Here is a 15,457-nt window from a genome sequence, read left to right as displayed (position 1 = left end):
AAGAGGAGATTTGGGCAACGTTCTCTCCACCTAGCATGTTGTTGCCCAGGTAGAGTGTCCATCAAGCTAGGTAGAGAGAACGTTGCCCAAACCACTTCTTGGAGTGAGCGTCCTCACTCCGACGGCCAGCAAATCTGCACGAGAGACCACTGTTCTGTCCGTAGGTCTCATGTGGAATTCGAAAGTGGCCCCCAACCCCCGACGCTCATACCTAATCCCCACCCCGAGTTAGTAGGTGGCCCTCCCATAGGGATTCAAATACCTATGTAGGGCATAGGCACTATAGTAAGGTTCTCTCTCTCTCTCTCTCTCTCTCTCTCTCTCTCTCTCTCTCTCTCTCTCTCTCTCTCTCTCTCTCTCTCTCTCTCTCTCTCTCTCTCTCTCTCTGCACTAATGTTTTCAGGAATGGTGAAAACATCGCTGCATGCGATGTTTTCCCACTGCACGAAAGAAGCCTCATTTGCATTTATGGCAGTACATAAATAGGCTAAACCTTATAGCTGCTGATTAGCTGAAAACTGGAGGTTGAATTATGAAGGCATTAAAAAACTCTCTTGATTCCTTTGATTAAACTAGATGTTACTGTCACTTTGATATCGACTGCTAGATTACATTCTACCAAATTCACTGTCAAACTATAGGGATCAACATATCTTTTAGCAAGATACGGTATCTTAAAACACCTGTTAACAATCATGTAAGGCCTGATTTTCAAAAGCATTTAAATGTTAAAAATTGGGTGTTACACGTGTAAATGCACTTTACCCAGGTAAGTGGGCTTTTGAAAATTGCTACAATATACGCCATTGAATTGTTCATAGGATATTCAAGTGTGAGTGCAGTTTATGCGAGTGAAAGGCTTTTTAAAATTGCTACAATGGTATGTTACATTTACATGTGTAACCCCTTTTAAAATTACTTCCGTAGAAAGCAGTGAAATAAAAAAATAAAAAAAAACAGTATAGGCATGTATTAATAGAGATGTTTCCTAGTAGGTAAAGAGTACCAGTTGCTCTGTCACATTCAGAGTTTTAAAGGAACCTTTAGAAGTTGACTCATGCCCCATTGCTTTGCATGGAAACCCACTGCCCTCCATGAGTAAATCAGATTCAATTGTTAGAGAGATTCCAAAACACTTTCCTAAAAAGAAGCACTGTTTCATTTTGTTTGATGCTTTTCAATGATCATAATTATTTGAAAAATGTCAGAAATTTTTTTCGAACCCTATACTTTCTTCTTTATAAAATTGAAAGAAACAAATTGGGTGGAATTGGAATTAGCATGAGTTTAAAACTAGTGCGCAGTAGCATCAGTCATCAAGTCTTATGTCTATTCGCTCATCTTTCAATTATTTTCATATTTTAAAGAGAGAATAATTACTAAAAGTAATTCAAGTTAAAATAAGATGTACCTTCAGCAATACATCCAAAGGGGCCAGAGATGTGTTCTGTCAAATTCTTTACTGACTTGGGCCTAGATTTTCTAAGCTACCGCGGCTTCCTGAATAGCTCGGTACAGGGGGGCGAAGCGGGGGGGGGGGGGGGGGAATGGGCCTGCTATAGCCGGCAGCGATCGCACCTCTGCGGTACGATCGCTGCCAGCTTTCGCACCCAATAACGCCATCATAAAAGGTGGTGCTGTTGGGTGCGAAATTGGCAGCGAAAAGGGTTCCTACCTTTTTGCTGTCTGCGATGTCTTCGTGGCATCCGCCCCGGTGCCTCCCCGACTCCTCCTGTTCCGGTCTTGACGCCGCCCCCATTTAGCGATCGCACGCGAAAAGGGACTTTTCGTGTGCGATCGCTTTGGAAAATGACCCCCTTGAATTTCAGTTTTACATAAATAAAATGCAAAATGTTGTAGAACTATGATAACTATGAAAAGAGGAGAATATGAACATTATTGGCCCTAAAACATTTTTGTTGTTCATCACTGCCACAATAGAAGTCTGTGTGACCTTGGCATGAGTCTAAAATCAGCAAATTATGGAGAATTAAAATTGTTTCAGGGCAAGTCTGAAATTGACTTTCCAGGTCTTCTCTCTGTCCTTCGTTTGTGACATGCCACAGACCTACTTCTCCAAAAGTCCTCATCTATTATTATGGCTTTAAAAATTGTTCACAATTTCCTTAAAAGTGTAGAACATATCTTGTATTTTAAATATCTTATCAGAACTTCCGATGTGGGTAGCCTCACTGTGATATTAGATCATATTTTAGTCCTTTCCACTTTTCAATAGAGTAATTAAAATAATTCTGACTCTAAGCTTTAAAATTAAAAGACTCAAATATGAAAAAAAAATATCTCTTTTTCTTCATTAGAAAATTATTGAATTTTCTTCGGCATGTGCCATGTTTCTTATTCAAATTTTTCTTCATTTCATATACCTTTTCACCCACCAGTTTGATTGCCAGGGTTGCAGCCGTGGGTGAATAATTGCCTGTCTTCACAGGAGCATGTTCTGGAGCTAAAGTCGAGTACTTTCTTCCTGATGTATGCCTCATTTGGATTCAGCCGACAGCCTAGGGGCTGTATTATTCATGCCTTGACAGATAGCACTCACTAAAAGCATTGGAACAGGGCCAGGTACTGGCAGAGAGATAGTGGAGCATTGCAGCTTGCAGCCGAGAGAAGCATATATAATACAAAAAAAAAATAATAATAATAAAAAAAAGGAGAAATCCTCATACTACCCTTTTACTGGTTTCACTTTGATGGAATATTCATTTGCATCAAAATAAGATACCCTAAAAATAAATACAATTTCTCTAAACCATGCTTGAAATTTTAACACAATTTTCCACATTTAATTGCAAAGCTGATTTTAATTAGTAAGGCCCTGCATGTGAAAAATGAAGATTCACTTGGGTGAGTGTAACACATTGCAGTGTCTGTTGAATGCTCTAATTAATGTATGACTGCTGTACAACAGGGTGCACTGTGGGATATTTATGAAAAAAATTCTGGGCACGTCGTCATTCTATCTATATTTTAGTTCATGAATCCCCAAGAATAAATAACTTTCTCCCCTTTATTCTTTATGAGACATCATCGTGCACACCATCACTCTATCCATAAACTTTATTGCATGCCTTTCCTCTTTACTATTCATCGCTGACATTGTAAATCAAAAGTTAATGTTAAAATATAGATGCCTTTATTTGATGCTAGATCCAGGTTGCACCTTATACAACATTTGGCGTCCACTAGTGCATTTTTGTAAAACCACAATCAATGGAAATATAAAGTCCATCTTGTAACATTTCTTAATGCTGAAAAATTCAGCAGGAAATTGGACTTTCCTTATTTTTTTCCATAGCAACTAGTTCAGCTTTAGTAAATCATCAAAATGATGATAATATGGAGTTTTTACCTGCAGAAAAGTTGTAGATCTTGCACTGGATTAAATTCAGCTCTTTAATTTGGTGCAAAAGTTACAAGGCTGATAAAATATTAATATTCTAAGACTAGTAAAAACTGTTTTTGTAGTTTGCCTGACATAAGATATTTACTAGGGATGTGAATCGTTTTTCAACGATTAAAATTATCGTCCGATAATGTTTATATCGTCTTAAATCGTTATAGAACACGATACAATAGAAATTCTAACGATTTATCGTTAAAAATCGTTAAATCGTGTTAGTGCGCACTAACTCGAGTTAGTGCGCACTAACTCCCCGTTAGTGCGCACTAACTCGATTTAGTGCGCACTAACTGAAAATGATACAAATAAACACTTTCCAGGTCACTGAAGGTCAGTTAGGAATGAATATGTGTTCCTATTGGCTGACTGCCCTCTTATCTATTGATGTTACCACTGAGGTGATGGTTGGGGGGATGGGAAATGGAACTGGAAACTAACGAACACCAACAGAAAATGAAACAAAGTGTTCACACTTCCCAGGTCAGTAAAGGTCACTTAGGAATGAATATGTATGTATGTATTCCTATTGGCTGGTTGTGCTCTTATCTATTGATGTTACCAATATGGTTGGGGGGATGTGAAATGGAAACAGTTGGAAGCTTGACAAAAAAAGTAATGTAATGATCAGCACTCACCTGACTAGAACTTGTTTGTTTATTATTTTTGTTAGCAGGCACCTGAAATGCTAGTGCATGTTGAATTTGCCAATCACTGTGCATTTTAGAAAGGTGGTCCTGGCTGGAACTGTACACAGTTCAAATATATGTAATTGATTGTTGGTAAGTGTATTTTTTAAGTAGCCACACTGGCACCAGTATGTTTACTTTTCCTCCTACTTAACTCACTAGCTCAGCTTTGTAAGAAGGGCTTCTCTGCTTGTGTGTTGTTTTTGTTTGGTGTGAGGAGAGCAGAAACATCAGATCTTTATTCAATCTACTACAGTCATCTCTTACAGTGCCCTATCCCTATTAATACCAGGAGTGTTGTGATCTTCCTGCACACAGTGCCCTAACCCTGATACCAGTCTGAGACAGCTCCCTCCCTGCATTACTAGTGAGAGGCTGGCTTCACAGACAGGGGGGAGCTGCCTGACCCTCACTCCTGACTTCCCCCATGTCCCAGCTAGTGAATGGTGTGTGGGTGAGGGGGGGGGGAGGATGGTGAAGTCTGAGACAGCTCCCTCCCTGCATTACTAGTGAGAGGCTGGCTTCACAGACAGGGGGGAGCTGCCTGACCCTCACTCCTGACTTCCCCCATGTCCCAGCTAGTGAATGGTGTGTGGGTGAGGGGGGGGGGGGGGAGGATGGTGAAGTCTGAGACAGCTCCCTCCCTGCATTACTAGTGAGAGGCTGGCTTCACAGACAGGGGGGAGCTGCCTGACCCTCACTCCTGACTTCCCCCATGTCCCAGCTAGTGAATGGTGTGTGGGTGAGGGGGGGGGGGGGGGGAGGATGGTGAAGTCTGAGACAGCTCCCTCCCTGCATTACTAGTGAGAGGCTGGCTTCACAGACAGGGGGGAGCTGCCTGACCCTCACTCCTGACTTCCCCCATGTCCCAGCTAGTGAATGGTGTGTGGGTGAGGTGGGGGGGGGGAGGATGGTGAAGTCTGAGACAGCTCCCTCCCTGCATTACTAGTGAGAGGCTGGCTTCACAGACAGGGGGGAGCTGCCTGACCCTCACTCCTGACTTCCCCCATGTCCCAGCTAGTGAATGGTGTGTGGGTGCGGGGGGGGGGGGAGGATGGTGAAGTCTGAGACAGCTCCCTCCCTGCATTACTAGTGAGAGGCTGGCTTCGCAGACAGGGGGGAGCTGCCTGACCCTCACTCCTGACTTCCCCCATGTCCCAGCTAGTGAATGGTGTGTGGGTGAGGGGGGGGGGGGGAGGATGGTGAAGTCTGAGACAGCTCCCTCCCTGCATTACTAGTGAGAGGCTGGCTTCACAGACAGGGGGGAGCTGCCTGACCCTCACTCCTGACTTCCCCCATGTCCCAGCTAGTGAATGGTGTGTGGGTGAGGGGGGGGGGGGAGGATGGTGAAGTCTGAGACAGCTCCCTCCCTGCATTACTAGTGAGAGGCTGGCTTCACAGACAGGGGGGAGCTGCCTGTCCCTCACTCCTGACTTCCCCCATGTCCCACCTCACTCCTGACTTCCCCCATGTCCCAGCTAGTGAATGGTGTGTGGGTGAGGGGGGGGGGTGGATGGTGAAGTCTGAGACAGCTCCCTCCCTGCATTACTAGTGAGAGGCTGGCTTCACAGACAGGGGGGAGCTGCCTGACCCTCACTCCTGACTTCCCCCATGTCCCAGCTAGGGAATGGTGTGTGGGTAAGGGGGGGGGGGAGGATGGTGAAGTCTGAGACAGCTCCCTCCCTGCATTACTAGTGAGAGGCTGGCTTCACAGACAGGGGGGAGCTGCCTGACCCTCACTCCTCCGGGGTATTGTGATCTTCCTGCACACAGTGCCCTATCCCTGATACCAGGGGTGTTGTGATCTTCCTGCATGCAGTGCCCTATCCCTATTAATACCAGGAGTGTTGTGATCTTCCTGCATGCAGTGCCCTATCCCTATTAATACCAGGAGTGTTGTGATCTTCCTGCATGCAGTGCCCTATCCCTGATACCGGGATGTGTGCAAGAAGATCACAACACCCCCGGTATCAGGAATAGGGCACTGTGTGCAGGAAGATCACAACACCCCCAGTATCAGGAATAGGGCACTGTGTGCAGGAAGATCACAACACCCCTGGTATTAGGGATAGGGCACTGTGTGCAGGAAGATCACAACACTCCTGGTATTAATAGGGATAGGGCACTGTGTGCAGGAAGATCACAATACCCCTGGTATCAGGGTTAGGGCACAAGTTCTAGTCACATTGACTGATCACATTACTTGTTTTGTCAAGCTACCAACTGTTTCCATTTCCCATCCCCCATATACTGTCAGTAGGAAACTTGGTAACATGAATAAATAAGAGGGCAGCCAATAGGAATACATATTCATTCCTAAACTGACCTTAACTGACCTGAAAAGTGTCAAATTGTATCATTTTCAGTTAGTGCGTACTAACTCCCAGTTAGTGCGCACTAACTCCCGTTAGTGCGCACTAATCGGAAAAAACAATTTTTAACGATTTTTTAACTAAAAAATCGTGCCTAAGACGATTTTCTTGCCCTGCCACACGATTTCTATCGTTAAGACGATATGGAAAACGATTCACATCCCTAATATTTACATGTAGATGAAACTGTTTCTAATTTAGTAAAGATACAAATAGAAAGTATCAGTACCTGATCTAGTTAACAATTTGAAAAGAAATGTTGAGTTCTGAGCATACGATTGTTTGAGGTTTAAATTGGAACACTTCAAATAATAAACATACTGATTGAAAATCACTGAAAGCTGTTAGCTGTGTTTAGCAACATACTGGGTGATGTATCAAGTCGCGGTAGTGCTCTAACACGTTATGGGCCTCATTTTCTAAAGTATCGCAGGCCTGAGATACTTTAGGGAATGAGGGGCAGGGGGGCCGAAATGGGGGGGGGCAGGCCTGCGCTAGCCGGCAGCGATCACACCGTCACGGTGCGATCGCTGCTGGTTTCGCACCCAATAGCGCCACTATAGAAGGTGTAGCTATTGGACGCAAACTCAGACGAGAAAAGGGCCTTACCTTTCCATCATCCGCGGCGTCTTCGTGAAGTCGGCCCCGGTGACGCCCCGACTCCTCCTCTTCTGCGGCCGGCTCCGCCCCCATTTTGGTATTGCATGCGATAAGGGACTTTTCGCGTGCGAAACGTCCCTTATCGTGTGCAATCCGGATGGAAAATGAGGCCCCATATCACATGATATCATGCGATATACGTGATATTTTGCATCTCCCCACCCAGATTCTCTCCCCTATTGCAATGACCTTCTCTGCATGCAATGTATATGCATGAATAAAGCAAATGTATGCAAAGAAGGTCATTACTAGTCAATTCAATGTAAATATTTTATTGCGGCTAACCAAGAAGGTAGTCAGCCACGATAAAATAACTATACCTATTTGAAATGCATTAAATGTGCAGGCGGAGGCCCAGGACTGTATCATGGCTCCCAAGGCTCCCATTGTGCATTTAAAGCAGCAGGAAAAAAAATCACGGCAAAAGGGGAGCTTGAGCAGGGGTCAGGGCTGACCCCCATCTCAAACCAGGACCACCCATCCAGGAGCCCTGTCTTCCCCAAAATGTTAAAAGTTTTAAAAAGACCCCCACAGTGACAGCCATGACCCCTTCTTCCCTCTCCCCAAAGCACACACATAAAGGGGTAGATTTTAAAAGAAGCGCGATCAGCCTACTTTTGCTTGCGCATCAGACTCAAGCAAAAGTACGCTGGATTTTAGTAGATACGCGCGGAGCCGCGCGTATCCACTAAAATCCTGGATCGGCGCGCGCAAGGCTATCGATTTTGTATAGCCTGCGCGCGCCGAGCCGCGCTGCCTCCCCCCTTTGCCCTCCCCTCACCTTCCCCTCCCTTCCCCTACCTAACCCACCCGCCCGGCCCTGTCTAGACCCCCCCCCTTACCTTTGTCGGGGATTTACGCCTCCCGGAGGGAGACGTAAATCCCCGCGCGCCAGCGGGCCTGCTGCGCGCCGGGCCGCGACCTGGGGGCGGGTACGGAGGGCGCGGCCACGCCCCCGGGCCGTAGCCACGCCCCGTACCCGCCCCCAAAACGCTGCCGACACGCCCCCGGAACGCCGCGACCACCGGGCCCGCCCCCCGACACGCCCCCCTCCGAGAACCCCGGGACTTACGCGAGTCCCGGGGCTCTGCGCGCGCCGGGAGGCCTATGTAAAATAGGCTTCCCGGCGCGCAGGGCCCTGCTCGCCTAAATCCGCCCGGTTTTGGGCGGATTTAGGCGAGCAGGGCTCTGAAAATCTACCCCAAAATGTGGCCTTGGCCACCAATCCTAATTTCCCATCCCGAAGTGACATCCTGATCCCTCACCCCCCAAGTGACAGTGATGGCCCACTCCCCCCCCCCCACTCCCCAACTGAAAGGGACAGCCTCCTCCCCCCCCCCAAGTGGCAGTGGCGGCCCCCTGATTGTAAGGAAAAAAAGGTCCCTGCCCCCACCCTTCTTCTCAACCTCCCCCCCACCCCAAACCCTTGTACCTAAAAATGGATCCCACACTGGGGCCAGGTGCACCCTCACACCTGGCCCAGTCAGCACCATTTCCAAGGCAAGATTATAATCCCTGAACATTACCCAAATCACATGGATGGGACAAGGTCAGGTTGGCACCATTTTGGAAAATGGCACCAACCAGGCCAGGTGTGAGAGTGCACCTGGCCCCAATGTGGAATCTGTTTTTAGGTATGGGGAGTGTGAGGAGATGGGTGAGTGGTAGAGGTGGCAAGGTAGTGGGGGCCACAGCATATGTTTTTCTTTTGAGGCAGTGCGGTGGGGTCCAGGACCTTTTCTTTTCTTTCTTTTTTTTTTTTTTTACAGTAGGGGGGCATAGTTTTAACTTGGGTAGTAGGGGAGGTGGCAGTTGGTGGCACTTGTGGAGTAAAGGGAGGGCACCATCACTGTCACTTGGGGGTAAGGGGTATTGGGATCAGGATGTAATTTTGGGTGGTGTGGTATCTGGATCGGGGCCAGGGCCACATTTGACTTTTGTGCTTTGGGAAAGGGAGAAGTTGGGCCTGGGTTGTCACCGAGTGGGTCATTTTTTTATTTTAACATTTTGAGAGAGTCAGAGCCACCTTGAGTGATGACCCGGGGTTGAGACAAGGTGAGCACTGATTCCTGTTCAACCTCACCATGTGGTCACAACTTTTTTGGGGGGTTCAGCGGCCCTTTAAGGCAGTGTTGGCCCCTTGAGGAAGAGACTGTCATTGCATTAAAGGACTGCTAGGTTTTTGTCCTGTGGTATTTGGCCACAAGACAAAAGAACACCCAATGGAACCATGATATTTTTTTGAAGGAGGGGCCCTACTATTGCGCTGATACCCCCCCCCCCCCCCCCCCACCACCACCATAGTGGGACCCCTTCCTGTGATAAAACATTGTGGCTTGATGCAACTGGGGGATATTGGCCGAAATCCTTGATTAATGGCTAAAAATTCTAAACATTGTCCTGAATTGCCAAGAAAAGACACACCAAAAATAAATGTGCAAGAGACTATTGTCTAGGGAGGACTATTCAAAGGAACAATAGTTCAGTTCCTTCCTACTACCATCTGGGTTAGAAATAGTAATTGCAATGACAGCAAGTTTCAGAATCATTATGTACAAATGCAACATTTGTTAGATTATCCATTAATTATGTGATAGATCACAAAATCACTCACTAGCAGATAGACAAAAAATCTGTACCATGGGAATCAAGGTGAGATCTAGACACTTTTTTTGAAAGGTTGTCTTCTAGAAGTACTTGCTAGAAAAAAAAGGTGGATTATTGGAAGCTGTATGTCAATTTGTAGAGTGCTAATATATATTTTGGAATTCCTGATTAAGGAAGTATGCAGCAGCACCAAACCTTCCAAGTGCAAGATAAAGATAATTTTGCTTATCCCTACTTCTTAACTTCAAGTTTGTGCCAATTCCGTTGTCATTGGAATGAAAATAGAGTTATATGAAATCTATAAGAAGGGAGGCCACACTGAGAGCCATCAGCTAGTTTGTGTGTCATGCATCTAAGGAATTTCCAGTCTTAAAGCTCATCATGAAATGTTCAGGATGAGAAAATGAAAATGCAAAGTACAGCTCCATACTGCCCTCCCTCCCACTTCCAAATATCTACAGGAGCCATGGAATCATTTTTTGTGGAGATCTGCTGATGGTACTAGTCTGAGATAGCTAACATGACACTCATGAAGCATAACTTTCACCTGGTATACGTCAATGGTGAAGAAGGAGGGTCACAAAAAGTGGTAACATCTTTATTCTTTCTTCTTTATGCACTGTAGTGGTCTGATATTTACAGTACATTGCCTTTTTATTCTTCTGACATTTACCATAGGTGGTTTTCTTTTCACAAATTCTATAATGTAGGAAAGAAAAGAAGATTAATTATATAAAAGTTGTCTCTATGTGTGACAGGTGATACAAAAAAAAATACTAGAGAAATAATTTTTAATAAAGACCCTTGAGGGAGGAAGGCACAATGGGGGCGGCGGGGTGGCCAGAGAAAGTCAGGGGCAGTACAGCGGGAGGAGGGGTTGAGGTCAGGATAGGGAGGTGGGGTTTGGGGGAGGAGGGAAGAGAGAGGGGATGGGTGGCTCATGATTGGCCAAGGCGGGGTGTTCAAAAGGGTTCCCCCTACTACCAGGGACACCCCCTTTTGCCTCGGCTTGCTGCCTGGCTAGGCCACCTGACATTTGGGAGCTGATCTTAGGTTCCTGCGCTATCACCAAGCATTGTTCAATTTCCAGACCTTCCTTGCGGATGAAGTCGGGTCAGGATATGGCCCATACAACCTGCTATACTGGTTAGATAATCTTGTATTGTAAAGAACAGGGTGCAGTCAGATCTTTGGTAGCCACCCTGTTTGGCAGGCTTATCATTCTTTTCCAGCGTGTCAGGATTCCCCAGCTGCTCTGAATTATTTCCAGGGGAAAGGCTTATGATGTGATGGGCAACAGAGGAGGACAAACCCTGGGACCTAAGGTGACCCATCACTTACAATACGTTGGCTCGTCTCCTGGTGTCTCTAGAAGCAGTCTGTTTCAATAGTTTTGAGGCCTGCCTTCTTCTCTGTGTTCTCTCTCTAGCATTCTATGTGCTTCTATGCATAAGTGAATTAGCAGCTCAGCATTTCATTATATGCAACACTACACGTAAGTGAATTAACAGCTTAGTCATGAAGCCAGGCATAGCTAGTTTACAGCTGGGTGATGTAGCAGTAGAGTCTAAAAAACTAACGCTGTGCATTTGAAGGTCCAAAACGAACCAAAGCGCAAGGTACCAGAATGGTCTTGCAGGAATGGGTCGGTGAGGGCTCCCGCCCAATTCGTCACACAAAGCTCTACCTATGGCTGCACCCTCCTCTCGGTGGGCAGCTATTTAAACATGCTGATGATAGCCCGATTACCCAGTACCAAGTATCGAGGGTACTCCGTTTAGCCTTGCAGGCTGGTGGCATAACTGCAAAGGTTATGATACTCATTCCTTCTGTATTGAGATGGCTGCCACGGCTGCTGAGCTTGGTTTGCATCCTAAGGAAATAATGTCCATCAGCAGATGGCGTTCAGTTTATATATTAGGCTGGAAGAATATTTTCAGCATTAGTCATGTATCTTGTGGTTGTCTGTTCCAGGTCCAATGTCACAAATTCACTTTGTCTGGATTATAGGGCACTCTTATGTGCAATGCATGCATAGGAGAGCCACCTGGGCGTAGCCCTGAACCACATGATGTCAATCTGGAAAGGGTTTCTGGGGATTAAGTGGGACCAGTTGATGCTGACCATTCTGTATTTGATAAATGTTTATCTGTCCTCAACCTCGCAATGATTATCTACCTCAGGAGACAATAATTTAACAGCTACACATAGCTGGAAGCTGGCCCAAAAAAACACAGAAAGATTTCATTACATTTCAGGATTCTCTACAGTCAGTCATCATTAGGTGCTATATCACTCCCAGATGGGATTGGAGGGGGTAGTGGTCACATAAGGCGGTAGATAGAGCTAGAAGAAAAATTAACAGGTGGAGGTGTAATTTATGTCCACTGTTCAGGGGCTCAACACCCGACATGAATTGTTGGACGGGAGCTCAGTTTTTTTCAGCCAGACGGGTGCATTTGACTGACATAGGCTAGGATATCTTTAATAGAGACTTGCAGTATGTGCTGGTGGCACTGCTTGACAGATTGGCCACAGCAAAGAAAGTGGGGATCCCCTGGCAAACGTATCTGTTACCAGGGTACAGTGGCCTGGTGACCAGTGATATAGCAGGGCGGGCCCCCTCCTAAGTTAAAACCTCCCATTCATTCTATTTGAGTAGAGAGCAGCTGCCCGCCGAAGAGAACAAGGTGGAGGAGACCAGAGATGTTACAGGGCCAGTGGCTCAATAGATGGAGATCCAGACCCCGGGTGCTTTGACAGCAGCCAAGGGAGAGAAAAGGGGCATGGCAGGAGCAGTGCTCAACCGAGGCCAAATTACTTCTCTGGCCTCGGCAATATTTTGGCTTCTACAGCCGTGCATGTCTTCATTACCAATGGCTTGTTGGTTTATTTGTTTGGGCATTGGTCACCAGGGGATATGCTATAGTAATGTTAATGCATTAGCATATAATTATATTGTTTGATTGTTTCTAAATTGCTGTGAGACAATGGCCAAATCTGGAGGCATTTTATTTCAAGGCACAAGGGGTGGTGCAAATAGCAGGTGGCACTTTAAGTCAGGGCGAGGGAGAGGAAATGAAGGCCTAACCCCTGCCCATATTGAGACCCTGTGATGAGTCTTGAGGGAGCAGGACACAATGGCGTTGTGGTGTTCAGAGAGAGTCAGAGGCAGTACAGCGGAAGGAGGGGTTGGGGTCAGGATAGGGAGGTGGAGTTTGGGGCAGGGAAAGAGAGAAGGAATGGACGGCTTGCGATTGGCCAAGGTGGGGAGTTCAAAAAGGTGTTCTGCTACCAGGGTCACCCTCTTTTGCCTCGGCTCGCTGCCCAGCTAGCAACCCACCCAACTCTCCATCTCAGCTAGTAAGTTAGGTAGGTGCAATTAGGAAGTTGTCGCAGCCCATGGCATTGCGACGTGGTGACTAGCGATTTAGCAGGGACCCCTCCTAAGTTAAAATCCCCCATTCATGCTATTTGAGTAGAGGCAGCTGCCCACAGAAGAGAGCAAGGTGGAGGTGGACATTACAGGGCCAGCGGACTAATAGATGGAGAGATGTTACAGGGCCAGCAGCCCGATAGATGGAGATCCAGACCCTGGGCGCTTCGACGGTAGCCAGGGGAGAGAAAAGGGGCATGGTAGGAGCAGCCCTCAACTGAGGCCAAATTACTTTTATGGTCGGGACCTTGGTAGGCCAGTGATGCTGGCAATACTTTAGCTTCTACAGCCGGGCATATGTATCTTGATTATTAACGGCTTGTTTGGGCGATGGTCACCAGGGGATATGCTATAGTAATGTTAATGTATTAGCGTATATTACTATTTTTGAATGTTTCTAAATTGCTGTGAGACTGCGGCCAAAACTGTCCAATAACAAAAATGTATTCTGTTCGACAGGTATGGTGGCATTTTATTTCAAGGTACAAGGGGTGGCGCGAATAGTGGAGGGGGCTATAAGTCGGGGAGAGGGGGTGGGAATAAAGGGTAACCCCTGCCCATATTGTGTACATTGAACAATGTATTTTGAAAAATAGCACTGATAAATGGCAAGGGTAAATATCCAGGCCATTTAAATAAAGAATATATGTATGGAACTAGCAAAAGAGAAAACAAACAAGGAAATTGGCCAGATGGGATATATCCTAGAATATTAAGGGTGCAACAGAAATTCTAACTGCTCCACTGTGAATTCTTTTCAATCACTTTTTACGTTCAGAAAAAGTTCCAAAGGAGTGGAGATAAGCAGACATTACCATTCATCGTGCAAGTGGAAATAGGAAGGAGGCTGGTAAATGTAGACCAATTAGTTTGACCTCCAAGGTAAATAAATTGAGACAAGCCTAAAAGAATGTTACAGGATCCAAGATAATGTATTTTTTAACTAGTAGGCACTTATGTCAAAAAAATCGGATCAGTTTCTTTGGGGGACCAGAGAAACGATGAATACTTAATGTGGCATACTTAGATTTCAGTAAAACATTTGACATTGTCCCACGTAGGAGAATCATAACTAAATTGGTAAGCCACAGATATTTAGTAGAGGTGCCTTTCTTTCTTTATCTACCATCATATTTAAAGTACTTATGTTAAATGTATATAACTTAAAGTTGATAAACTCTTTCAAATAGTCATCATCTTCATAATTTTTATGTATGTATCCTCACATTAGGGCACATAAAAGTGGTCTATTGCTGAGTTGTTGTGGTCCTGGCACTAGCTTTGTGGGCTCAAAAACTACATTTGATTGATTAGATCAGGGGTGGGCAATTCTGTCCTCGAGGGCCGCAAACCGGTCGGGTTTTTAGGATATCCCTAATGAATATGCACGAGAGAGATTTGCATGCACTCTGCCTCAGTCATATGTAAATCGTTTTCATGCATATTCATTAGGGATATCCTGAAAACCCGACCGGTTTGCGGCCCTCGAGGACAGGAATTGCCCACCCCTGGATTAGATGGTGGACTGGATCTGGATCAGAGTCTAAAGGCAATATTTTCTAATGCTGGATAGGGAAAATACCAAACATCAGCCTATCCCCTGTGAGGGAATATACAGAAAATTCCTTCAGACCACCTTAAGGGACCAAGCACACCAGTTTCACTCAGTCCTCCTTAAGACTGAGACCCACATGGAATCCCTGGCGAAAGGAGGAGCCCTTCACTAGAGTATAAAATTTCAGGGCCTAAAAGGGTTAAGTGGACCCCGGGGAAGAGAGAGAGTCCCACTGTATGAGAAGACGTGCTACGTTTAAGGTTTGAGTGTGACAATTGTTAAGACCTGCTAGCCTTAAATTTGGAACTTGCCTAAAATCAAGGTGAACTGCCTTCCAGTGATTGTTTTACTTTGCACTATTCTTTATTTGTGTGATACCTAAAGCCAAGGTGAGATTCCTAAGTTGTTTTGTTTGGCTGTGCATTACAATTTCCTTTATTTTCACCATTAATAAACACACTTAAGGAACAGCCAGAGTCTGCCTCCGGTTTTTCTCTGGCTGTCCCCAAGCCGATATCACTAGAATTATCACAACCCCTTGTTTAACCATCAAACTGCACGCCTACACCCAAAATCTTCTTTCTTCTCCTTATGTTAACAGACTCACATATTGATCCACAACCCTGGAGTTTAACAAATAGAGTTTTACTCTTTGGGTTATATTTCAAAATTATAAACTTTTATTCTTCTGGGGTACTAGCTGTCAATTCATAATAAAAA

At 45.6% G+C, this 15,457-nt stretch overlaps 1 protein-coding gene and 1 long non-coding RNA gene across 2 annotated transcripts in view; one reads left to right on the top strand and one right to left on the bottom strand.

Moving 5' to 3' along the window:
* Nucleotides 1–10,427, bottom strand: part of LOC115088814 — a 104,433-nt gene extending 94,006 nt beyond the window's left edge. Inside the window, exon 1 of the long non-coding RNA XR_003855904.1 lies at nt 10,294–10,427. This is a non-coding gene — a long non-coding RNA (uncharacterized LOC115088814). The remainder of the gene's footprint in view (nt 1–10,293) is intronic.
* Nucleotides 1–15,457, top strand: part of MYT1L (myelin transcription factor 1 like) — an 822,727-nt gene that overhangs the window by 37,824 nt on the left and 769,446 nt on the right. The gene's annotated exons all lie outside the window — the stretch shown is intronic.

Source organism: Rhinatrema bivittatum, chromosome 3, assembly GCF_901001135.1.
Source record: "Rhinatrema bivittatum chromosome 3, aRhiBiv1.1, whole genome shotgun sequence".
NCBI classification, from domain to species: Eukaryota; Metazoa; Chordata; class Amphibia; order Gymnophiona; family Rhinatrematidae; genus Rhinatrema; species Rhinatrema bivittatum.
This window is presented reverse-complemented; position numbering and strand designations above follow the sequence as displayed.